This window comes from Anas platyrhynchos, chromosome 3 (genome assembly GCF_047663525.1).
Source record: "Anas platyrhynchos isolate ZD024472 breed Pekin duck chromosome 3, IASCAAS_PekinDuck_T2T, whole genome shotgun sequence".
In the NCBI taxonomy this organism is placed as follows: Eukaryota; Metazoa; Chordata; class Aves; order Anseriformes; family Anatidae; genus Anas; species Anas platyrhynchos.
This window is the reverse complement of record NC_092589.1, coordinates 18,563,950-18,588,438: the sequence shown is the minus strand read 5'-3', so window position 1 is coordinate 18,588,438 and position 24,489 is coordinate 18,563,950. Positions and strand designations below refer to the sequence as shown.

The window sequence follows — 24,489 nt, the reverse complement described above, 5'->3', positions numbered from 1 at the left end:
AATTGGTTTGTAAAAACATTTGTACCATAGTAGCTTTATATGAACGTTTCATAGTTCATTAAATAACATTTTATCGTTATTTTAGATTTATGTTGATATGGTTATATTTATGTTACTATATTTATATTTTATTATTCAATAATGCATTTTATTAACAAATAGCCTACAATGTATACATTTTCCAAAACATATTTTTATAAAATATGGGACTGTACTAATTCACTTTTTTTTGAGGGGGTATATTCTTAAACATATTTCTCTACTATGAGATGCAATGGCATAGAAAGTTGTAAAATGTCCTTTATTTTCTTCACTTTCTCTTGTATTATTACAACAAAATCTTTAGCCAGAACGCTCGTTCCTAAACTATAAGAAATAAATCTTTCTGATGTGGTTTTAGCTGTTGCTTTGCCATAATGCAGATTAACCCCCAGGGAGTTACCGTATAAGTGTCTAAGGACTGATGAAATGTGAAAGTGGAAAGCACAAGCAGACAGACTTGATTTTCTTCAGGTCTTCAGATATATGTAGTAGCAGAACTGGACCTAGAATTTTGTAGGGCCACAGCCTAAAATCAGTGACTTGCTTGGCTGTAATAGACTGTACCATCTTCAGGGCTTTTGCTTCTGCTTTATACTGCCATTTCCATCTGCTAGCCTCTATGATACATAAATAGTCTCTAGGTTTTCTCAGCATGCATTATTTTCAATCAAAATCCAAGTGGAACATTGAGCTTTCTAGTAAGCAACACAGATTTTGTATATAAGATTCAGTACGGTATTTTTCCCATATTGTAGGCAATCACTTAGTAATAAAGTAGTTTTCGCAACATAATAAAATGTAGTAAAGATTGAGAGGCATCATTAATCTTTACATTCATCACTGAAATGGACAGAGGGTGTTGATGCTTTTGGCTCTTATAGACCACAGTGGTACCACATCAAAACCTGAACAGGTGCTGACCTTATGCAAGTGAATTACAGAAGAAAATTATAGCAGCAATTGAGAGGGTTATTTGTGTTTGAAACAGCCCAGAAAACTGGTAGGCATACTGCTGAGAGATATTAATGTAGATAACAGCTCCCTAACCGCTTCTAAATATAAGCTGCTGGCCTGGATTCTCCCTTCCTAAAGGCTAACCCTTTGCCAGCCAACACTCATTTTGATGATGTACTAAAGATGGGACATAAGCCAGATAAAACTTTTGAAAACGTCCAGTGACTTACTGCATTCTTTGCAGTGCTGGAAATGTAAGATGCCTTTCTCTCTGTGTTTTACCCATTCTAAACCCCTCCCCAGCTGACACGATACATTCATAACTGACTTGTATATCTGTCTGGTAATCTTTTGAAACTTTGGAAGAGTCCAGAGAGCTCACTGACTCAGCATTAAGCACAGAAGGTGAGAGCTTCATGCACAGAGTTAGCTTGTTCTCTGCTAATGGGAGCTCCCTGCCTCTGAGACATATTGACTGGTATCGGGTCCGAGACCTCATGTCCCCCTTGCCTTCTGTGATGCTTGCATTGTTCAATAGCACAGCTGGAGAAGTCACAGTGCCAATTGTTGTTATTCACAGTAGGTCTCCCTCCTACCTTCATGAAGTAGGAGTGTTAAACAACAGCCAGCCAGGCTGGCAGCAAAGTCTTGGTTGGTTCATTTAGTTATTTAAAATTGGTTGGAAGCAGAAGTGTTGAGGTACTGACGGGTATCCTGCTCTTACCCCTGCCATCAGAGTGGTTCCAGTGGTTCATCAGTAGGATGATAGGTGCTTCATATTTATATATATCCTATCCGCCCATGCGGAGAGTGCAGCACACTGGTTACCTCCTCCATCAGCAGGTGAAGGTAACATAGTCTGTTTATGCCTCACAATTTTTTATGTTGCTGAGTCACAGCCTTTGGATTGACTCAAGATTTTGAAGACGCACACAGCTTGGCCAAGTGAGAAGTGCTGGAGAGCATCAACTCTCCCACCAGTGTTGTGCAGCATTGCTTTGCAAAGGCTGGTGCAAGAGCAAAGTCCAGGAGTGCATTAGGTGTTGAGGACTAGACTACAAAAGTTTCCTCTCAGCTGGTTTGCATTCTGGCCAAACAGTCTGCCTCAGCTGCCAATATGGTCAAAAATGTTGCAACTTAATTCACATTTCTACCAAAACAAACAAACCAACCAACCAACAACAACAACAACAAAAACCCTCAATTGAATAAGATTATCAATTAATTAATTGATTGACAGTTAATTATCAATTTAAATAAATGCCATTTAAATAATGATAATTTTGTGACGGTTTCATTCACTGGTACTCAGCATTTAATTGGCACACATTTCTGTAGGCAAAAAGGATAAAGGACATAAATTACAGCTGTCACTCATCGTGAGAGTTGTGTTTTCTCTGTGTTGCAGTGCAGCAAAATGAAACCCAGCTCATGTTAAGAGCTGAGAACACGAGTGCCTTGTGTAAGTAACACAAATCCTGGGAGAGACTGAACTCAGCTACTGTGTCATTCAGTGTAGCTATGAAGCTGCTTGGAGATGAACTTGACAACACAACTGATCCTTGTAAAGTGGTACTCTGAACCTCTAAGTCATCTTACCCTAATGGTTTCCTGTGTTTGCTCTGCTTCCAAGTGAGTAAGGATATTTTAAAAGATAACAGCCAAGAGTCCATCCATGTTCCTTCTGTTCCCAAATTCTGCAAATATATATATATAATATTTCTGACAATGCTTGTAGAAGAGTGATACTAATTAGGCTGTCTCTGCATGTCTAGGATTTACTATGCAAAAAATGATACCATCAAAAATATTTAATCTAACTTCCAAAAGTGCACTGAAATGCATTCTGCAGAAACCCATCCTTGCCATTAGAATGAGTGGCAGGAGGGGAGAATGAGTGTGTACAGCTACATCAGAAATGGCCTCTATGTTTTCCATTTCTGATGTGCAGCGCAGTTTTTAAACGTTAAATACTGTCATCAGTAAGGACAGGAACTGGTTGATCACAAAGTAGTTTTCCAGCTGTCCATGTTTCCCAAAAAGACACACAAATTATTCATGGGGAAGCAGCTTTATTAAATGTTATGCAATGTAGCCATTAAATCACTCATCTGCAACACTTCCTTTCGTCACTTATGAGTGGTGATGCAGGACTTTCCAGATAATCCCTCCTATATAAGGTTTAGTATTTTATCCATTTCAAATGGGATAAGGTTAAGACTTTTCTCCTTATAGATTAGCTTAGACAGACTGTAACTGAAAATGTTTAAAATCACGTAAGCCTTTATTTTGTGTTTTCTTCTAGGTGAAGCAAATATTGCTTCATTTAAAAGAAAAGTCTTCATCCCCAAACGACACAGATTTGAATCTTAAGTTGATATGGGCATGTAATGCAGGTAAAGATGTTTTCCTAATGTTCATTACATACATATATTTTTGTGAATATATGGGTATGCAAGGATATGCATCTGTATTCAAACCCTGAAAGTGCCTTGCGCACAGTCATGATATTTAATGTGAAATGAGAAGAAAGTGTTTGTGAAAACTATAACAGAAAAAAATATAAAGCATTTTTTAACATTCCTGAAGTCTTTATGTGAGGAAGACAACAGGACATGTGGCACTGTGGCTGCAAAATTATTTAACTGGAGACAATATGGAAGTTCTCATTTTTTCAATGATGCTTTTCTACTCTATTGGCATCCTAACCCACTTCTCCAACAAGCCCACTGCAGGTAAAAGTAAGACTGCCCAGCTGAGACTGCACCTTCAAGCGAGCCAAGAGCTTGTTTTGCACTTTGCCTACAATGGAGTTAGTGGATTGATCTGTCATGCTGGCCATTTGCTTGTATATCTCTGCACATTTGCCTCACAGTTCCCCTGCCCTTACTTCCCATGAGCTCTGTGACTCATGAACTTCACTTGTCAAAGATCTGGCGTATCTGAGCAGCAAGGTACTGCTTTTCTTTTAACTGAAAAAATAAAATCAGTGCTGTACTAGAATTAATGTAGAATTTAAAATACATCAGAAAGTGAGGGCAAAGCATGTTTTCAAATTGGGGTTATGTAAAAAAAAATCCCAGTAACTTGTTTTAAAATGAAACCATGTATTATCTTTGGCTGTACTAAAAAGGTGACATCTTTGAAGTGCTCAGTTCAATGTTTTTGCTACCCACTCTAGAGCTTTTTTTATGCTCCGCTTCCTATTCATGAGGAATACTTAGGGCTATGCTTGAAAATGAAAACTTAACTTTGCTTGTAAGAATCAGAATACCTTAGGCTTCAAAATTTGCATGTGTTACTGGAAATTGCTAACTCAGTGCCTCTTGAAACACTTATTTGCTTATTCAGCAAATAGGGTATTAGCTGTATGTATATGAAGGCGGTGTTCTCATAATAGAGATTTGCCTGTTGAAAAATCACTGGAGGGCCTGAAGAAAAATGAGGAAGGAAATGACTAATTGAAACAAATGGCTACACAGCAGTTTTATTCCCCAACCCAAGGGAAGCTGGTGAAACGAACTTAAAAAAAATAAATAAATTGTACAATGCAGAGAAGAGCTCACATCTTTGTGACCGTCAGGTCTCTGCTCTTCCACGGCAATTTGTTTCCATATGTTCCCATTTCCACTCTCAAATACCTTTTCCTCCCGTTGGCATGCTACTCACCTCGGCACTGTCAGGGCTGGCAGAACACATGGCTTGCATGTACGATAATCTGAGGTCACTGTGCTGTGATTTAACCTCCACTCCTTCCTGTTTTCTGGTGTGCTACTCTGAGATGTCACCTCTGGATGGAAATGCGAGCTGCAGTCATAGTACCATTGACAGGAATGTGCAAACTTCATTATAAGTTCCGTCAGACTCTAGATCTCATGCTACTACAGTACTGTCCATTTGCTATGTTTCAGCTACAGTTCCTTACAGTATTTTCAGTTTTCTCATTAAATCCAGACCTAATAACCTCAGCTTTTCATGTAAGTTTTGGAAGGTTAGAGGTCTGCTAGTTTCCTGTTAGGCAGCTTGTTTGACTTGCCTCTCCTACTGCATCTGTCTTTCCCATTATAAAATCCATTTTACTCTAGTATCTCAGAGCTCATTATTAATTTCATTTTATTGCATTTTCATTTTAATAGCAATTTAAGGGATGTATATATACATACTTCCTGGGAACAGACCATCACAATTTGGCTGGCTTGGTCCATACTAAATATTGTATGAGTATTTTACTGCTTTAAATACCCTCAGCAGGTGGCAGAGGTCCTAAAAGTACATGCAAAACTTTTAATGATGAATTTTCTAACATGTTTGCAGAAGGAGGAGTTAGCTCAGGAGGTGTCTCAGTCCAGTCCAGTTTGTTACAGCATTCCCTGGCTTTTGGCTGAGAGCTTTTGTTTCACAGTGCCACCCTCCCCTGCTTTTCTGAATAAAATCTTTTGATTTTTGTCATGTTAGAATTCAGCAAATTGCAGCCAATTAATTATAAATGATCCTATTTGCTTAATGCTAAATGAACTAGCACACATACTTACTCCCTACAAACAAATGTGCATTCAGTGTTACTGCAAGGACTTGGCACTGGGTGGGAGGCAGAGGAAATGGGATGCTAGTGTCAGGGATATCATCTGCTGACCAGCTTGGCCAGACACATGGTGAAAGGAGCAATTCTGATGCTAGTTTGTGGAGCTCAATGCTAGTGGTGAGGTTTAATCATAAAAAAAAGACATTCAAAGAGACTTAGGCTACATTTACCTGTTGTATGGAAGCAGATCTATAATCTGAATGGCTTTATTTGCAATTAAGAGTTATCCTGTTCTCAGCTGTTCATAGCCATGTGTCTGAATTAAAGAGATTTGGTTATTTGTAGCTTACGGGCTGGGTGTTTTGTAGTGCGTCTATTTTCCCAACTAAAACATCCTTCACTCAAGTAAAACTTTTTGACCAGCTGCAACTCCCTAGAAATCAGTGCTCAAAGAGCTCGTTTTCTAATTGGCTAAAGCGTGTGATGGTTTATAAATAGAATTCATGCCCATGCTCTCCTAGATTTATCTTCATTTAAGTCTGACTAAGTAAGAAATTGTGTTATGATTAGGAATCATTTATGATTAATTTACAGCTCATTTTTCTAAATGTATTTTTATGTGTATGTACACACTCCTATAGCATACACAAAAATACCTTTTTTCCAAATGGTTTCCTATTCTGTTACATGGCTCCCATTCTGTTTCCTGAACTGAGCTTCTTGTCTGTGGCTTTTTTCTGTAGCCTCACGTGATGAATTTTTCATTTTCAATGTGTTCAGGAAATACAAGCTGTTCAGTGAAGCAGTAAAATGTTTCTTTCTCTGCAAACATTTACTGCCAGAATTTAAACAAAAATGCTTTGGGTTCCTCTGTACTGAGAGACTTAATAGCCTGTCATGCTTTTTCATGTGTTTAAAAATTAATGGCTTACATTTGCAGTCTTGTATCAGAACATATGTGCCTGCAATTAGTTCTTTGGGGCCTCCCTCAGTGATGCTCCTTGCCCTTATTTCTAATGATAGAGTCCACGGTAACTTCAGGTAATTGGGAATGAGGAGGTGCTTTTTTTTTTTTAATAACAAATTTATTTATTTTTACTGTCTATCTAAATACATCTCTCTATTTAACTACATACAGACATACACATATATGTGTGCTGTTGATTAATTATTGCAATACAGGATGACTTTCACAACAAGCTGTTTGATTATTGGGATTCATTCCCTGACTGAAATGAATTCGGGCTGAGGAAGAAGGTACAGACTTCAACTCTGGATAATGTTGTTTTGCCAGCTGTTCGTTGTTCTTGCTAATGCTAGATTCAAAGTAACAGAAGAAAATGATATATCATTTATGCATGAAAATAAGTAATTTGGTATAACAACAAAGACATCCAGTATTGAGGTAAAGTAAATATGTCTTGTCTTGACTGAAGTCTAGTTACGCCATATATAAATCATTGTTTCCAAAATCCCTTAGCTTAGTTACATTTTTAACCCACTGAGTCAGATTTCCCACTGCCTTTTCTGATGTGGCTGATTTAAACATTGGTTTTCAAACTCAGGAGCACAATGTTCTGCCTGTGCTGCAATACCTGCATGAGATGCAAATCTACTGACCCAAAGTTTTATACCAGTGGCTAATTCTCCTTAAGAAGATATGCCAACGTGTGCCTAATTTAAGTAAAATAAACCATTCACATAGATACTGTGTTTCTTTAACTACCTTAATTAATAGGTTCCTTAGTAAAGAAGCAGTTAGAAGGTTTGTAGTAAACCAATGGCTGGTAATGCTGTGGGGGAAGCAATCATTCCTTTGTACAGCATGAGGAAAAATTATGTTTTACTGCAGGATTTAAGGTGGTAGTTTGTAGACAATAACTGTAAAATGAAAATCTGCAGGCGATGTGCTGCTACCTAGAGTCAAAAATCACAAGCTGAATAAAAAGTCATAAAGACATTATATTGAAAAGCCCTAGACCAAAAAAGAGTGAGCACGAGTACAGAGAAGGTACGTGTCTGCACCTCCTTTACCCAGAGTGAAGCGTAGGTGTGGAATAAAATGAACACATCTCCCCAGAATCAAGCTTCAGGCTGCCTACATTCACTGGAATTATGACTCCATTTCCCAAATGCAATGTGGTGCAGTGCCACTGCCACCCGTGATGCCATGGGGTGACTTGTGTGGAGGCACATATCTAACATCAGCCAGTTAGAAGCTCTGAAGGACTATCCTGTCCGTGGGCAACAACAATCCAGCAAAACTTTCAGCAGAAACAGGAGGTTACAAGCAGAAAGTCAGGACAAACTGTACCAAGTGTCCTCAGTGCTTTGAGCCCTGTCCTGTAAGGTTTCCAGTGCCAGAGCAGTCCTGATGGTGCAGGTGTTTTGGAGAGAGGATGCCCTGCATTCCCCAGCTGCCAGCCCAATGATCTGGTCAGGCTATCAGGCTCACCAAGGGGCAGATGTCTCCCAACAGCTTCTCCCCTCCACAGACAACCCTTGCCCTGTCATCATCACCCTCAGGTTCCTTGTTTTATTCAGCAATTATTTGCTCTTGGGTGAGGTCCTGCAGTGCCAGCGCTGATATTTCACAAATTAATTTATTCTATTTTGGCAGGAAATTCTAGGACCTCATTCTGATTTCTTTCAGAAAAAAAATATATATATATATTTTTTCCCTCATTCTGTGGGTTTATTTGTAATGCATTTGGCCTGAAAATGAGCTGGAGCTCCTTGTGCCACTGAAGTCACTTGCAACACTTTGAGTTTGATTGCCTGGGGTCCTTCCAGTTACATGGATGCTGAAACAGCAGAGGTAAACTAGGACTGATGAAATTTCTTTGCCATTTTTACTATGATCCCTTCTAATACTTGTGCATCACCAGGCCACCTCTGAGATACAAGACTTGCTCCTAGAAGGAGGCTTAGGACAGAAAAGGGGAGGGAGCAGGTGGTCAGGCACACATGGGTTGGGCTGCCAGACCTGCTGAGGCTATTTTGAGGGACTGGGGACCAAGCCAGTGCCACAGAACAGACACATAAAACCTGGAATGGCAGGGTACAAGCTGGTTTGGTAAAAACTGCCTTTGTGGTCAGCTAGTTAGCCAAAAAAAAAAAACAAACAACCACTCACACATACACACCAAATGTCACAATTTTTCAGTGTGTTGAGGAAGGACGTGTAGCAGGCCTATGAACATGTAAATACAAATGTATGCAGTGTTATCAGAATAAGCTTTAAGTGCTGTGTTTATCCTTTTTTCTTACTTTGAAAACCAGAACTTTAAAGGACTATTTTTGCTAATAACATTTTAAAGAAATTGGATATGCTGGAAAACTACTTTTGACAGGTTAGTCTTAAAAGAATTATTTTCTGTTCTTTGAGCAGCTGTGGGAACATAAAATAGGAAAAGTTAATCACGTCACCAGTTGTTTTATAAATAATTTTCTGTCCCATCATTTCTTTTTTGAAATATTTTGAAAATTATCAACTGGTTATTAAAGTGATCTGAAACATCCCTGTTACCTATGTGAAGATGCTCATAGCATTCTGCAGCTTCGCTGACAATAATTTAACATCTTTAAAAATAAGCATAAGCATTTTTCAAAAGTTAATTTACCTTAATCTGCACTTGAAATGCCTAAAAAATGACTGCAGCACATGGTGGTAAGCAGTTATGTCCCTGTTTGCTTTGCTGTCTAGCTTTCAGTATCTCATGAACACTTGAGGAAGGGAAACAGAGAAATGCCATAAATTTCTAGTTTAATTTCATGGGTCTGCAGATTTGGGAGTACCCTGAGGCTCTGGAGAGCTATTGATACAGGCAACCAGTGTTTAAACTTCGCTATCCTGTGCCTCCAGTTGCTCAGAAATTCAAGGTAACTCTTAGCATCCTCTCCCATCATATACTGCTTTTTGAAATGAGTTTTCTGAAGGATATGGTTTGTGTAATGGTTTGCTGTCTAGCCTGATCCTGCTTGAGTAATTCTGTCTTGAGGAGAACAAGCAGGCTTCACTGTCAATTGATTTGGATCAGCATAGAAAGCTATATATAACACCATCTTGATGCATTAGCAAAGTTATTTATTATTTAATAAACACCGTCTCTTCCTGAGGAAAACAAATACCTCTTTAAGTCTCTTCTGACTACAAATAAACTCTGGTGTCCCGTATTACTGTCACACAACATGTATCCTCTCCATCTATCTACAAAAAAAAAAAAAAAAGAAAGGAAGAAAAATAAGGAAAAGGGACTTTTTTTCCTCAGGCATAAGAAAGAGCACTCCCATGGTTTATTATATTAGGAATGTAATTTTCAAAAAGCTCTTGTTTTAGAGAAACTCAATTTTAAGATGTTTAATTCTGATTTATGATGTGTTGTTGTACAAGCATGCTTGAACAGCTACAAAGGAATTATCAGACAGACCCATTATTGCCTTGGCTGTAGGCAGGTAAATGATTTGTTGTAGCTGGCATGAAAGACTGGTGCCCAGCAGTGAAGCTAACTGCTTCAGTGAAGTGCTTTATCATTAGTGGTCTTGAAAGCAGGAGCTGAAACCCTGCTTTCCGTTAGAACCAGGGGATAGGTAAGCCAAGCAGCAAATGTCCCATCACCTTTGGTGCTGCAGTGGTTTTCTAAAGCCGTGCTCTTAGTCCATTGGGCTGGCAATGTGGTGCACAGAGTATGCTGCTGTGGTGCCCTTTAGCAGGACCTTCAGAGTATTAGCATCAGATGGAGTGTCACTCACATTGTCAATGGTGTTGAGAGAGCTTCTCTGCAGTCCTCAGGTGTCTGGTGAATGGACTGAGGCCATTAGGTGAGGAAGCAGCCTGAAAGAAAATCACATCTTAAGCTATCTGAAAAGTCGGAGAAATGGCAGTAATGAAAGTGGTGTTAATAAAAGTCCTCTGCTTCAAGACGGCTTCCTCTGTGTGGATTTTAAATTCAGTATGATGTCTAGTGTTAAGAATGGGGATGAGCCTTTAGTCTTGCCCAGGGCTCTAGCAGGGACTGAGCGTAGCTGAGCCTCTGTCTGTGCTCCTCCGGGCAGTGTGCTCAGGGAGGGCTTTTTGCCAATCTCTCAGGGGAACAGTGGTGTCCTTGGTCTAGACAAATATGTTTAAGATGGATGTAGGACTACACTTGAAGACCATTCTAAAATAGGAAGCACAGCTCCCACCCCCGCCAGCTCATCAGTGCAGAGGCACCCGCACCCCCACCCCAGCAGTAGCTGCAGCACGGCGGGGGGAGTACAAAACAGGAGTCTGGAGGAGACCCCTGCAGAGCAAACATTTCCGGAGAGTAGCACTGGAGCAATTTGTAGTGTGGATGTGCCTAAATGTCCTCTGTGCTGTGTCCTCTGTCCTCTCTGTGTCCTCTGTCCTCCCTCATTCATTGTACCAGCAAGTTCATAATCCTGTGCACGGGATAACACTGACTATGGCAAATGAGGTCAGAATTGTGTATGTCTTAGGGAGGCATGCACCTGCGGCTGGGTTTGATCCTAGCAGGATGATGTCAGTTTATTAAGGCTTTTCTTCACTTTTATGCATGGTGGAAAATACAGTTGACCTTGTGGGAGACACTGAGGAGCCTTACTACATCTTGCAGCTTTCTGGAACATTTAAATATGGCAAAGCCAAGACAGAGACTGTTTCATTGCAAGGTTGGCTATAATTAATCCTAAAGCCTCGGGAAAATATCAAAGATGGCACTGACGTAGGGAATTCTACTTTTCTCAAAAACTGTGTGTGGCCTACGCAGACACATTGTTTTCTTCTGGTACCCAGGATACTGTCAAAAATGTCATTTTAGAAAAAGATTGCAGAAAGCTTGTCATTTTAGAAAAAAGCGTTTGTATAGACTCATGAGCCTGCACATATCATCTTCTTGGCTTAATATAGTAATGAAAGAAATATTTCCAAGGCTTTGCTGGAGGAACAGATTGGAGATCATGATAAAGAATGAGCATATAGTGCCATTTTTAGCTTGCCTGAGTTAAATTTCTCATGTCTGATTTGCAGTTAAAACTGGATATAGTAGGCTTAGGTTGCCTTCGTCAGCTGATGAAGAACTGGTATCAGGACAGTGGCTGTTCATTTAGCCTGGCTGTGTTCTGCGATCCAGTTCTCTGCAGCTGTCTCCTGAGCTTGTTGATGTGTTTGAAGAACACACATTTGGTACTTCACGCGTGTGGAGGTGGCATGTCTTCACACTTCCTGCTGAGACTTAGCACTATACTTTACAGAGTTGTAGAAACAAAATCCCCTAACATAAACAATCAAAATTATTCTAGGAAAGCAATGACTTTTCAAATCAGGGTCGTGAAGTTCAGACTCACAAAAAGGTCTGTGGCCAGTTCTGCAGTAGCTCAAAACTAAGATCCAAAGGACGAGAGAGATCTTGTTCTGCCTTAAGTTAGTTTGTCAGGGTAAATACTTAAATTTTTTGAAATACAAAATAGGTATCAAAACCAAACGTCTTTGATAGTAATGGATATGGAAATCCAATGTTATGTTTAACTGAGAGGTTTACATATGGGTGTGGAAGGTTGTATAGACACAGACACCAGGACACATCTGCACACTTTATCGTGAGCAGTAATAGCCTAATGGATATTTAACTTGAAGGATAGACCAACACTGTGTGTACTTATATATCAGCTGTTTGTTAAGTGAATGAACTCCGTAGAACAGGGACCATCTAATTGGGGCTATTGGACAAGTAATAATGAAAGAAACAATAAAGGAAAGTGTAAACATTTCTCAGACAGGAAATGTCAAAAAGTAAATAAATGAATGAATGAGTGAATAAATAAGAAGCGGACTGGAAATATGCATGAGGATGTATGGCATGGCAGAAATATGCAACAGGAGGGTAGTGCAAGAGAAACAAGTAGATAATAGAGGCAGATGGAGGACAGGTGTGTGAGTGTAAAGCATGGAGAGGGATGTGACTGTGGCAGCAGCTTCTCCCTTCCAATAAGAGAGTTCTTGGGAGGGAGCACTGGGCTGGGGGGCTGTCACATTCAGAGATAAGGAGCTATCTATCCCTGTGCTTGCCTTGGGTTAAGCACCAAACTCCACAATGTGAACTGTTTATTCTGAAAGATCACGCTGCAGGTAGAGGGGAAGAAAAAAATATGAAAAAAAAATGATGAATATAATGAAAAAAAGGCAATTCAGGAATCATGAGCTGAAATTAAACTTGCGGTATTAGTAAAGCTGCAACACAGTTGCAGCAGTCTTGTGTCTGGAAAGAAAAACAACTCTGAATAGAGACTGTCTTTGAAATGGGTGTTGCTGCTCTGAACTGAGTAGGATTCAGCATCTGATAAGAAATGTTGAAAGGATAAATTGTAGGGGTGAGTTTCATTTTTTTCGAGATGTGAGAGGAAAAAAAAAAAAACACACCTCTTTTTTTAAACAAGGATTAGATCTCTTTCACTTAGTACTAAACTTCAGTTTCCCAAAGTTAAATCAGTATTTAAAAATACGTCAGCATTCATCTTATTCCAGAAGGTTGTTGTGGAACTGGTAGAGTTATGCTTTCAAATGATAGAAAATAATGTAATGTTTACTGGTGGAGGGGGAGAATAAAATAGAGATGTTTTATTAAAAGGTTCATAAAGCTGTATCACTTAAGAATTCTAAATGTTTTAGTTATACTTTTTCCCCTAAAACTCTATTACTGTCGTATTGCTTAAATTGCTTTATTGTTGATCTATTACACTGAAAACTAATTTTCTCATTTGAGGTAAAAGCTATAGTTATTTTCTCTATAAACATCCTCAGCTAAAGGCAGTCTGGAAGTTTTTAGGGCTTCTGAATGCCAAGACAGCCAGAAATTATATTTTACTTCCATCTGAAACAGATTTAAAATGCTGCCATATAAATTTATATTATAGATTAAATATAATTTTTTTATCTGGAGACAAAACCACACCTAGCAAAAAGTCTTTGTGCTATAGCTTGCTCACAACTGGCTTTCCTGCTGTCTTTTTTGTTTGGGTATTGTCATGTAGACACACAAGCACAATTCCAGAAAAAGAGATGCATTAATCTAGCATGAATTTCTTTTTCTACAGCAAAAGCATGAGATAAAGGAGTACTCAGTCTGTTGCAGGTCTTTCATCTTCATTTCATACAATTGCTTGTCCATAGAGAGAGCAGTTTTTAGCAGTTGTGACTCAATAATTTTTTGTAACCTAACTATAACTTCCTTCAGCAGAGCACTCAGAAATTATCTATATAGCCAAATACTGCAGACCATGAAAAGATACAATGAAGGGAACACTTGTGCCTGTTCTCACTAGACAATATCCGTCCTGTCTTTATGTGTAAGACTATGGATGGTGCTCAGATGCATGGTCGGAGCCACTCAGTTGACCCTATGTGCTGGCATCCTTGTTCCTGCGTTTCTATGGAATTCATGCTCAGGACAAAATTGCACAACTACACTGTGGCTAAGGAGACACACTTAGCATTTGCCACTGAGGATCAAAGATTAGCCAGAAGAATGGAGCACAAAAAGTTAATAATGCCTTGCCTTGCCTAGAAACATTGCCTGTTACAAAAATAACAGCTGATGGGCAGCCAGTGCCATTCAGAGGCCCAAATGCTTATGAAACATAAAGTCCCAAATAATCTGGCAAAATACTATTAAAAGCTGTGGTGTTATGACTCTAAACCTACTAACCAGGGATGTTTGTCTGGGCATGAAAATTATGTCACAGAAAATAAATGAATTGAAGTGTCTGCTAGGCAATGGAAATGATTTAAGTCTTGTATATAATGGGAAGAAATACTCCAAGCATGGAAAACTTGTTCAGCAAGATTCAGTTTGCTGGGGAATTTAATCAAAAATTCTTCCAACAGAAGTGAAAGCTGACAAGAAAAGCCACATGAGATAAATTGCTATGATGTTAGAAAAACAACATCATCAATATGTGTGATAGCTGGAGTGCTAATTATTGAAAAACTAAACACTGTAGCATACTACAGATGTTGGAAGAAACAAAAAGAAATTCTGCATAATTTTAATCTAATGTAGGGAGACATTAATCCTATTCTCCCACAGTTTATGATAACATTGGCATTACAATTATTATTATTATTATTATTATTATTATTATTATTATTATTATTATTATTATTTTATTTATTTTATTTTTTTTGACTAATAGTTCCTAAGTTACCGTGTTCATTATAGATGTTCTGAAACATTCTGGAGCAGAATGCATGAAATTGGTTGGTGGCCCTTCCACACTGCTGCTACTGGTGTGTGGCATTTCCACGATGAAGGCCAACATGGAGACTCCTGCTAAGCAAACAATCCTTTATTTTTATTTTTATTTTTATTTTTATTTTTATTTTTATTTTTATTTTTATTTTTATTTTTATTTTTATTTTTATTTTTATTTTTATTTTTATTTTTATTTTTATTTTTAAATTTTTTTGAGTGTATTTGGGGTTCGCACTGTGCCAATGAAGGGGAAAAATATCTTTTGTAAGACTTTCAGAAAGCTTTGTCTATTGAAGCTATTGTTTAAGACAAGTCCATAAGTCAGTACAATCAATAAGCCACAGAAATTCCCAATTAGTAGATTCCCTTTAAGTAGAGCTGAAATCAGTATTTGCATTCAAGTGTTGAATCTAGTCTTGCAGCTATCTAGAAGGTAACAACATACTTCTGCAACTAAAACTCCCTGAGAAAATTATCATTGACTAATGTGGTGAAATTGTCTGCCCAGGCGAGGAAGCAAAAGTACAGGAGACCAGACTGCCCTGAGAAATGAATTTGGATTTATTCTACAGTATTTCAAAGTGACCCCAGTCATCTCTGTGCTCAAGCCTCTTTTAATTAGCTTTCCTTTATAAAAGGTGTCCTGATACGCAGACAAATCTTTATGAAAGGTGCTAGAGTGGTTTCTTCCATATAGACCAGGGGACCTGGGATGGGAGATTCTCAGTGACTCGACTACCTTTAGTTAGTTAAAGCAGCCTAGCTTTACAACTCTTAGGCCATACAAAAGCTCTTAATGGGTGTATAGATTCACATGGTCTTATTACACAAAGATAAATCACTTTGCTTCCATCCTAAATTGTCTGTTCTGCAGTGTACTACCTGTAAATTAACAATAAATATAAGAGAAGTAGTAGAATTGTGTTTCTTCAAGAGAAATTGATCTGTTAAGATTTAAGTTCATTGCCAGAGGCTTTAGTAGATCTTTCAGTAAGATTAACTTCTTCCCTAAAGCTCCAAGATCTGGGCTTGTACTTTTTTTTGAAGATGCATAAAGGATAGATATCCTTGCCTTTCAGCTCCTGGATCAGATCATGTTCATTTAACTTGATGATATCATGGCCATAAATTTCAAAGCTAAAAATAGGCTTGACTTTTTCTTTCTCTCTTAATTCTCTGAAATAGATAATGATTCAGTGCTACCTTGTGGCCTTTCAAGTCTAGGTCACTGCATGTTAAGCGAACATATTGATTTGGAGACTCTTACAGTTTGAGGTTTAAAAAAAGATTTTTATATCTTTTATTTAAAGCCACAGGTGAATTTGTTCCTTTACTGCATAGCATACATGTGCCAACTGTGGAGCATAAAACCCTGATTCTGTTTTTTCACTTCAAATAACTCTATACCAAATCTTTAATTTTTACAGAACTGCTTCATAATATGTAAAGCCATTAGAGTATTCGAGCTTGCTTTCACGTGTACTACCATGTATCTTGCATAATTAAAGTGACACCAAATTTGTGCCACCATAGAAAAGAACAAAGGATGACCATCAGCTCTTGCCTATAGGACTATAATATTAATTGCTACAAAATGACTGTATCAGCGTCTTGGTTTAAAATTAATGTTATGAAAGGTTGTTTTGAAAGAATAAACCACATCAGAAGATTTATTTTTAGATGTCTAAGATGGAGTCCAATAACAGAGTATTCAGATTTGAAAGACCAAGCAGAGCACATGAACTCATCAAGAGGTTGAAGTCTGTGGGAGATGTCCCTCGTGTCAAGATTTCCTTGCCAATTTCTCTAGTATATGGAGTAATTCCCAAGACATCCTGTCAGCCTCAGGTAATGGCTATTGTACACCACTGACATTCCTGTGATCGAGAAGATGCTTCTAGGAAGCTAAGAAATTCAAACTCTAACAATATTTTGTTTTTCCTGTATGTGCAATAAGGAAAAACTTGTTTTTGGTCAAAGGCATAAACATATGGTCATTTTGGTCATTTGGCATAAACTCTGTGCTAGATTAAACAGAAGCTGAGAGTCACATGCAGAAGTTTTGTACTAACACAAGGAATCACAATGACTTTGCTTCTTGGCAGTGACAGGAGTATTAGAAGAGCAGTGTAAGCATATACCTAGTGACTGTTTTGACTGTGGTCTAAGTCAGCAAGGAGAGGAGTGTGCTGACTCTTTTGTGTGTACTCAGTCTTTTTAGTGATTCTGCTTACACAAAATTGAAGAGTTTGGGCCTTATTTTTAAATAACTTTAGCATTCATATCACAGTGTCTGGGCTGTGTGTAATATCCAAAATGGCACAGCTCTCAGTTACAATATGGGTTGCCTATTTATTTTCCTACATTTCTTGGACTTTGAATTGCCCCACTGTTAATAGAGGAGTGACTCTGTTCCTATGGCTACAAGGTGTTTATGAAGGTATTTTAACTCCTTATAGAGCATGGAATGCAGTTATAAATACTGTGAGAAGACCAAAAGGAAATTGTTCATCTGAAAATCAGACAGTGGGTATGAACAAAATTCTGACATTAAGCTGAGCACTGAATAAAGCAGGGGCCTGGGGTATGGAGAGGAACTTGGAGGGAAGGAGAATAGAATGAGGCTGTCACAGAGAGCATGGTCACGGAAGAACTGCATTGAACCCAGTGCACGTATTTTATCTTATCTTACCTCTGTGATAGGCTTTTGCATTTAAAAATGTCTCTTCCCCCTTCTCGTGAGTGTAAACCGAGATAGAATAAAAATAAGAAAACATAAAGATTAGTTTCTATCACACACGATGCTTGGTATTTTCAGGCTATGCCACCAGCAAGTGTTAGATTGGAACAAACAGCTTGAACAGATGATTTGTGTGCCATTTGTTACATGTAGCAAATATATGAGCAGTTAGTAATGGACTTTTCGGGGAACTGACAGTCATTTCCAGCAGGCAGTACTGATAATCTCCATAATTAAACCAGTCACCGTGATGTAATGCACACACAATTTTTATAAAAAATTTGTCTCTTCTACTTTCTGTATCACCCATGCCCTTTGCCTTTAGATTACTAATGAACAACTTAGTATTACTCTTGATGAGCATCTTAGTATGTGCAGTTGTGTACAGCACGTGAATGCGTCTTTTGTTTTTGATAGGTAATGAATCAATTTGCAAGCTATAACTAAAGCAAAAAGAGTGCCTGGACATTCTGTGACAGTTCACTAATAAGCACAATTCAGAGAAATTAGCAAAGTCTTCCTAGCATTGGTATTATTTAATTCAATATCAGTTGATATTTTAGATGCAGTCCTGCTAAAATTATTGTATTGTCTGTGTCTCAGCAAAACTTGACAAGTACCTCTTTCTGAATACATGTTAATTTCAGTGAAATAGTAACATTTTAAGTATGGTAGAAACCACCTCAAAACAAGTCTAAGCAACTCAGAAATGAGCCGTCTCTACAACATCTGCAGGATGGATAGATCAGTAGTCTTCCAATTTCAAGTGCAAAAGAGTCTGTTTTCTTTACTAGATCACACAGAACAAAACAAGGTCATGAGCCCGCATAGCAAAACTGTTCTTAGAGAAAAAAAAAAAAAAAAGAGTCTCAGTAAATGCTAAATTCATAAACAGAACTAAAAAATAAGCAAAGAAGCCCAACTCTGTTACCTTCCTTGGTTGGACCTGGGGCCTATATACATCCATTTGATATTCACCCTAAAATTAAATACCAGCCCCTTCTGTGTATTGTTTACAGCTTAGCATATTGCAGTTGTGGGAAAACACAGTCACTACAACATTTGCACTGGATGAAAATAACTCATTTGCTTAAAAGTTGCATTTATCTTAGTTGCCTGCCTCATGTCTCCACCTTCTAGCTGCCAGAAGATTGTAGTCAGTGATGTAACTGCTACAGTATGGAAAAATACAGTTAGGAGAGGCACTTCTGACAAGCTGCATATAGCTCTGCCCCACTTACTAAGGAATGCAGCCAAGCAGAGGAACAAAGAAACAAAACAAAAAAATGCTTGAAGCATCCTGTGCATCTTCTCAAAGCTCAGCGTATCATATGTCAGCATGATTTTCCCTGCAGTGACAAGCCTAATTCTTTACTGGATACAAAGGAATGTAGGAGACAGACAAATAGTTCATTCTGATACTCAGCTCTCCATCACTGTAAGAACACGGGGTGCTGTCAAAGGCCACTTTCACTTTGAAAAAGTTCCATAGGCAAAATCTAAAGCAAACTATTATTGAAAGGTTTCTATTTTGAGAAATCCATGAACAAACTAAAAAAAGATGGCAACTCCTTCATCCTGCATCCTGTCTCTTTCCTCTGTATTATTCCTTTTCCCTTATCTCTCCCTAAGCAGCGACCCATCCTCTGTACTATTTAATTTTAATGTTTATTATTATTTTTTTTCCCAAGCACAGAGATCCATGCTTGTGGTTACACCCAGCAAAACTTAACTTGTGGCTCAAGGCATGACCAATGGTAACTCACATGCCTCTTAATTAACACTGCCCAGGCAAGTAGCATTTTTTCAATCCAGGCATAAACTATTGAAAACTTTTTTCCTGACTTTTAATCTTAATTACAGGTTATTGTGCTTGGTAGTTTCTCTTGTAGCAAAATCAAATTGAAAATCCCTGCACAGAAGATTTCCTGTTCAGATCATATTCACTTTTGTTTGTCACTTTACATATTCATTTTTATCACTTGATTCATTTTCCCTGAGCCATGAATTTCTGGAATGTACATGTAAATGTAATCTCTTAAATTTTACAGTTGGATAGAGTGAGAGTTAGTCACCTCCTACTCAGAGCACAGCTAACGACCCTGTGGGAGGAGGATTGGGAGAAGTTTAAGGCATTTCCCAAAGCCATGATGTCTATAGGATATCAGGGCAGAACTTTTGCTTAAGAGGTAATTAAAGCAGATGAAATGGCCTCCTGCCATGCAGACTAGTTCATCATCAGAAGAGCCTGGAATAGAAAGGGGAAGATACCCAAGGCATTTCTGTGACTCCTACAAGCAATTAGGTGAGTGGGTACTGCAGGAGCACCTTTTCTCACACCAAAATCCTCAATCCAAGAGGAATTGTTGGTGAAGTGGTGCACTGCTGCTATAATGGACAGCCATTTTAAACACAGGAAGAATGAGCCAAGGCAGGATGTCTCACTGACGTCCTTTGTGCTGCAGATATGGCACCAAAGGCCACTGAGCTGCAATTAGAAAAGCTCTCAGACCTCTGCATTTCTGGAATCAAAGGCACCTCTCATTATGTACCAGGATACCACTACTGATCTGCAAATTGTTACAGAGGATGAGTATAGCGTGCTTCCATCAGGGTAGGATGAGTCCAGGATTAGTTTCATTATAAGAGTCCTTTCAAGCCTTGATCTTGGTAAACCAGAGTGCTTTGTTGCTGGCGCTCTTCAAGCCAACAGGCTTACTTGTTAGATGACCCATCCTCAAAATGAAAAGGAAATTTTCTAATTGGACTAAATTTGCATGTGGGAGAGTTTAAGGTCCAGTTTCTGAAAGGAGATTGGTGCCTTTTAATTCTCTGAACTGTCATAGGAACACAACACTTTTCAGCATTTCTTGTGGCTTGGTCCTACATAGCCAAGTATTTAGATAGAAATATGTTTACAAAACTCCTGTTACTTTCTGCTGAAATAAGCACTACAGGCAGTCAAGCGTTGTTTTAAAAACATAACATAATATAAAATTAGTTTTTATTTGACATGAAGACAGGCTTTTATTACTCATTCTTCTGTGCTTGGTGCTTTCTTTTCCTCCTTCTTTTGTCAGTGACAATACGCTCTTTACTGATCTGGAAGATGATTATAAAAATGACCCCTTTTTTCTATCAACCTTCCTACTGAAGTACTTGTAAAATACCATGCATTATGACATTTACACAGCAATAGAGAAATTAAATAAATTCCTTCCCTACTTAAAAAAAAAAAAAATCTAATAAAAACATCAGTCATCGTTAAAAAAAAAACAAACAAACAAAAAAAAAAACTTTACTAATGGAGGAAAGCAATTTTAAAATGAAATGAAGCCCAGCTACAAAAGCTACACTGAGCCACTGAGTAATTGTAGCACATCATAACCTCCTGCCCTGCCACTTTGCCCTTTAAAATTTTTGGATTACCTGTTTGGCATTACCTGATTAAAGAAAAACAAGCAAAACAAAGCAAAGCAAAACAACAAAAACAAGAAACCAACTGGGCATGCAGGAAGTAGGTTATGTGCGAAGTCTGTGTGGTATTACCAAAATAAACATGCCAGAAACCATGTACAGGACTCCACTAGAGGCAAAGGGGATTTGGGTGAGGGGAAGCAAGAAAAAACAGTTTTGCAGCCACGCCAGGAAGAGACAGAGCACAGTGTCACCAGGGCAGGACTGCTCCAAGTGATTGACTGGTTCAGTAAGACCATTACCCACTCCTTGGCCAGTGGAGCAAAGAGAAACATCTTGTACAGCATCTTCAGCCACAGGGACGCAGAGACTTTGCTTGACACAGGCAGCCTCTCCTCGTTCCAGCAAGTGACTCAGAAAGATCTCCATCCGCTTAGAAACATCTCTAGCTTTAATCTGGAGCTCTGGGTGGTCACTCAATGTCAAGGACCAGCAGCCCGCTTGTGGGCGAGACTACAAACCATTCTTTCTGCTTGTGTAAATCAATCACAGATCCCAAACTGACTGTTGCATTTCTCCTCTTTTATTTTCCCTGACCTATTTTGCCTAACTGTATATGTGACTCAGACTTCCAGATTTGCCACCTGAGGTTTTTCCAGAGCTCCAGATTTGCCCGTTTGTCTAGATGAGACATCAAACTGTGAAATAGGTAAAATTACAGCAATCAACGTCAAAATTGAGGAAGTGAACTGTGCAAAAGCTTTGGGCACTGAGAAGGAAGTGCTATCTGAGGGCACCTTAATCCACCACCTATTTTGGCCATAGGGCTTGCTGTTTGATACCTTTGACAAAAGGGAGGTTATATGCTGTGAGTTAATTTCTTGCAGGTAACATTTCCATTCCTCCTTAGCCTGTGAGCAACTCCAGTTATCAGGCAAGGCAAGGAGTATGGCACGGTAAGGAGTGTGGCATACTACAGCATTTTGACACAGATTGCTTCCTTGCAATGCAAGAGGTATCTGGAACATCCTCCTGGACCCACCTCTCCATCCAAGTAACATGTCCATGGGTTTGCAGGGATTGTCAGCCAAGAAGACATGGCACTGTACAACGAAAGCAAATCCAAACCCTGTAGATTGTCAAAACAGTCTTCCCAGATAAAAGACTAAACTAAGAACTTAGTACAGAAAGAGGCTGATAAAAACTATAAAACAGCAGAGAGCAGTGTGAAAGTGATAAGTGCTTTTCTTATAAGCTCAATGAACATATGTACTGGTAGGCAAAAGCCTCATAGCTAGCAGCAACATCTGATGGATGGCACAGACAATATACTTACCACATCTCTGTACATAACCCAGAAGCCAGTGACACAGAATCATAGAATGGTACCAGAGTCATAACACTAAAGCTATGGGTATTTTGGCAAGGAAAACACAATTCAGAAACATAAGGATTACAGACTGTTAGAGAGGATTTAGTGCTCTTTTTGCAAGTAGCCTTTATTGAAGTTTGCTTCTGGGTCTTATTTGATTAACAGGTACAGCTTGGGAAGATCCACTCAGTGAGATATAATCCCAGCAAGATTCATGGCTGCTAGTGGCTCAGCAGTGGGAAGTTACAGCTGCTAAGGATTTTGTGAGATCCAACAAGTCAGCGGGTCCCAGGAAATGACAAGGTATGGTTTAATCATTAGATATTAGCTAAGGTCCTCAAAAGAGAGATGCATTTCCTTTAGCACTGACACACTCTTTAAGTGCCTGTAGCATGGATTAGATAAGCAAAGAGGGGAAGCATATGGCAGCCCTGGCTGGGAAAAAGTCAGTAAGGCACTTCTGAGTAGTCTTTTAATTAAAGATATGAAGCACGCTAACAGAAAGAGTCTCCTGGGCACAGGAAAGCAGCACTAATTCACTGAAAGCCTAGCAGAATTAAAAAATTAACTGAAATAAATGCCATCCTAAGCTTCCAAGTGTTAAATAGGCTGATGGACTGGGTACTTTCCCACCCCTTGAAGCCCATCTGTTTTGCTCTACTTGGCCTTCATTGTCTGTATTAGCTCAGGAGCCAGCAGAGCCCTCCGCCAGTCTCTATGTGTAATTCCAGCTCCAAGTAGGAAAAAATAAAGAGTTCAGAGACTTATTTCAAAAGATGATTTTTTTTTCATGGCGACAGGTAAAAAAATGTACTCTACTGTCTAATTATGCAGCAGAATGGGTAAATAAAGAACAGTGCAAAACAGATGTGACATTGGCAGTCATGTTACACTGGTATATGTAAATTCTGACTCTGTGAATACAGAAAGAAAATAAAAACAAATGTAAAAAAAAAAAAAAAGAAGAAGAAGAAAGGTAGATACACAAAATCAAGAGTGCAGATTATATGAAAGAAATGCTAACAAGGAAAGAACCTATTTTGACACAGTTTTGCCTTAGCTAAGTTCTGCATTTCAAGTAGTGTTTGGAAATTTGTGGGCAGACAGTTCCACATCAGCATGGGTTCAGGGCCAGAGGGGTACGGCCAGAATGCCAGTCCTCTCATTATTATAGCTGAGGCTATAAAATAGCTCAAACTATAAATGACATTTGGATATGATTGTAACATATTGTCTCAACTTTAGTAGGATAAAATGCATATTTGCTGGCTGTTTTGTACCCAGGTTGTTTTTCCTAGCATTCTGACCATGGAAGCCCTGGGTCTCTGTCTTGTTCGTCTGATATTGTCTGATCCCACAATTGCCAGTTGGCCTAACTAACACAAAGTTGAGCTGCCCATAGTTATCACTTCTATATGCTAACCTAATAACTGTAGTCCTAGAATTATCAAGTCCTATTATATTTACAAGCTGCTGCATTTCTTGAACAATGTACAACACACAGGCATCATGGAACAGCTGGGATAAAAGACAGGGCTACCCTGAGGAAGGTTCCTTTGCCTCAGGCTCCCTGACCCAACAAGTCATGTCCCTCAACTCCATCTGGGAGTGAACTTGGGTGCATGGTAGAAGGAAGGGAAAAAAGTTATGCCATGTTTCGGCTGTGCAGGCGGGGTACACCATATTCACCCTACTTCTACCTGCAGGAAGAAGATGGGAGAATAGATGAGATTTAGAGCAGAAAAAGAGTGTGGGGGAGATGTAGCTCTTCCACATCTCTCACTTGCCTCTCTTCCTCTCCTTGCTCCTGGCTCCCATTTATTCCCACTTCCTCACTGTCATTACTACGTGGGCTGCCTGCTGAGTAGGCACCAGCAGGAATTACAGACTTTTCAACATATATACCTCCTCTTGATACCCACCTCGTGGGTGCACAGTGCACACCTTCTTCCTCCACCTTGGCTATAGCCCTACCACTTGTTCGCCCAGGGGAAAGCAGCAAGCTTTCAGTGTGCAGGAGATGAATACCCAAGAGGGATCTGGCCCACAGTATATGAAGCATGCTGGATTCTCCTTGCTGGCAGCCTAAGCTGTCCCATGGGTAAGCTCTGTCTGAATCAAGTTCAAGAAGTATTCAAAACACTGCCAACCTGCCATTGAGACAGCATGATGAATGTCCCTGGAGTCAGGCTTT

The 24,489-nt window shown here is 39.0% G+C and overlaps 2 long non-coding RNA genes across 4 annotated transcripts in view; one reads left to right on the top strand and one right to left on the bottom strand.

The window, feature by feature from the left end:
* The window catches only part of LOC106014735 (uncharacterized), a 72,000-nt gene that overhangs the window by 34,485 nt on the left and 13,026 nt on the right, over positions 1–24,489 (top strand). For all 3 annotated transcript variants that reach the window (XR_011808049.1, XR_011808048.1, XR_005264311.2), the window contains exons 7-10: positions 2,405–2,628; positions 3,302–3,392; positions 16,447–16,614; positions 22,461–22,598. This is a non-coding gene — a long non-coding RNA (uncharacterized lncRNA). The remainder of the gene's footprint in view (positions 1–2,404; positions 2,629–3,301; positions 3,393–16,446; positions 16,615–22,460; positions 22,599–24,489) is intronic.
* The window catches only part of LOC119716387 (uncharacterized), a 22,039-nt gene continuing 6,454 nt past the window's right edge, over positions 8,905–24,489 (bottom strand). The window contains exons 2-3 of the long non-coding RNA XR_005264312.2: positions 10,271–10,352; positions 8,905–9,728 (exon numbers count right to left, since the gene is read on the bottom strand). This is a non-coding gene — a long non-coding RNA (uncharacterized lncRNA). The remainder of the gene's footprint in view (positions 9,729–10,270; positions 10,353–24,489) is intronic.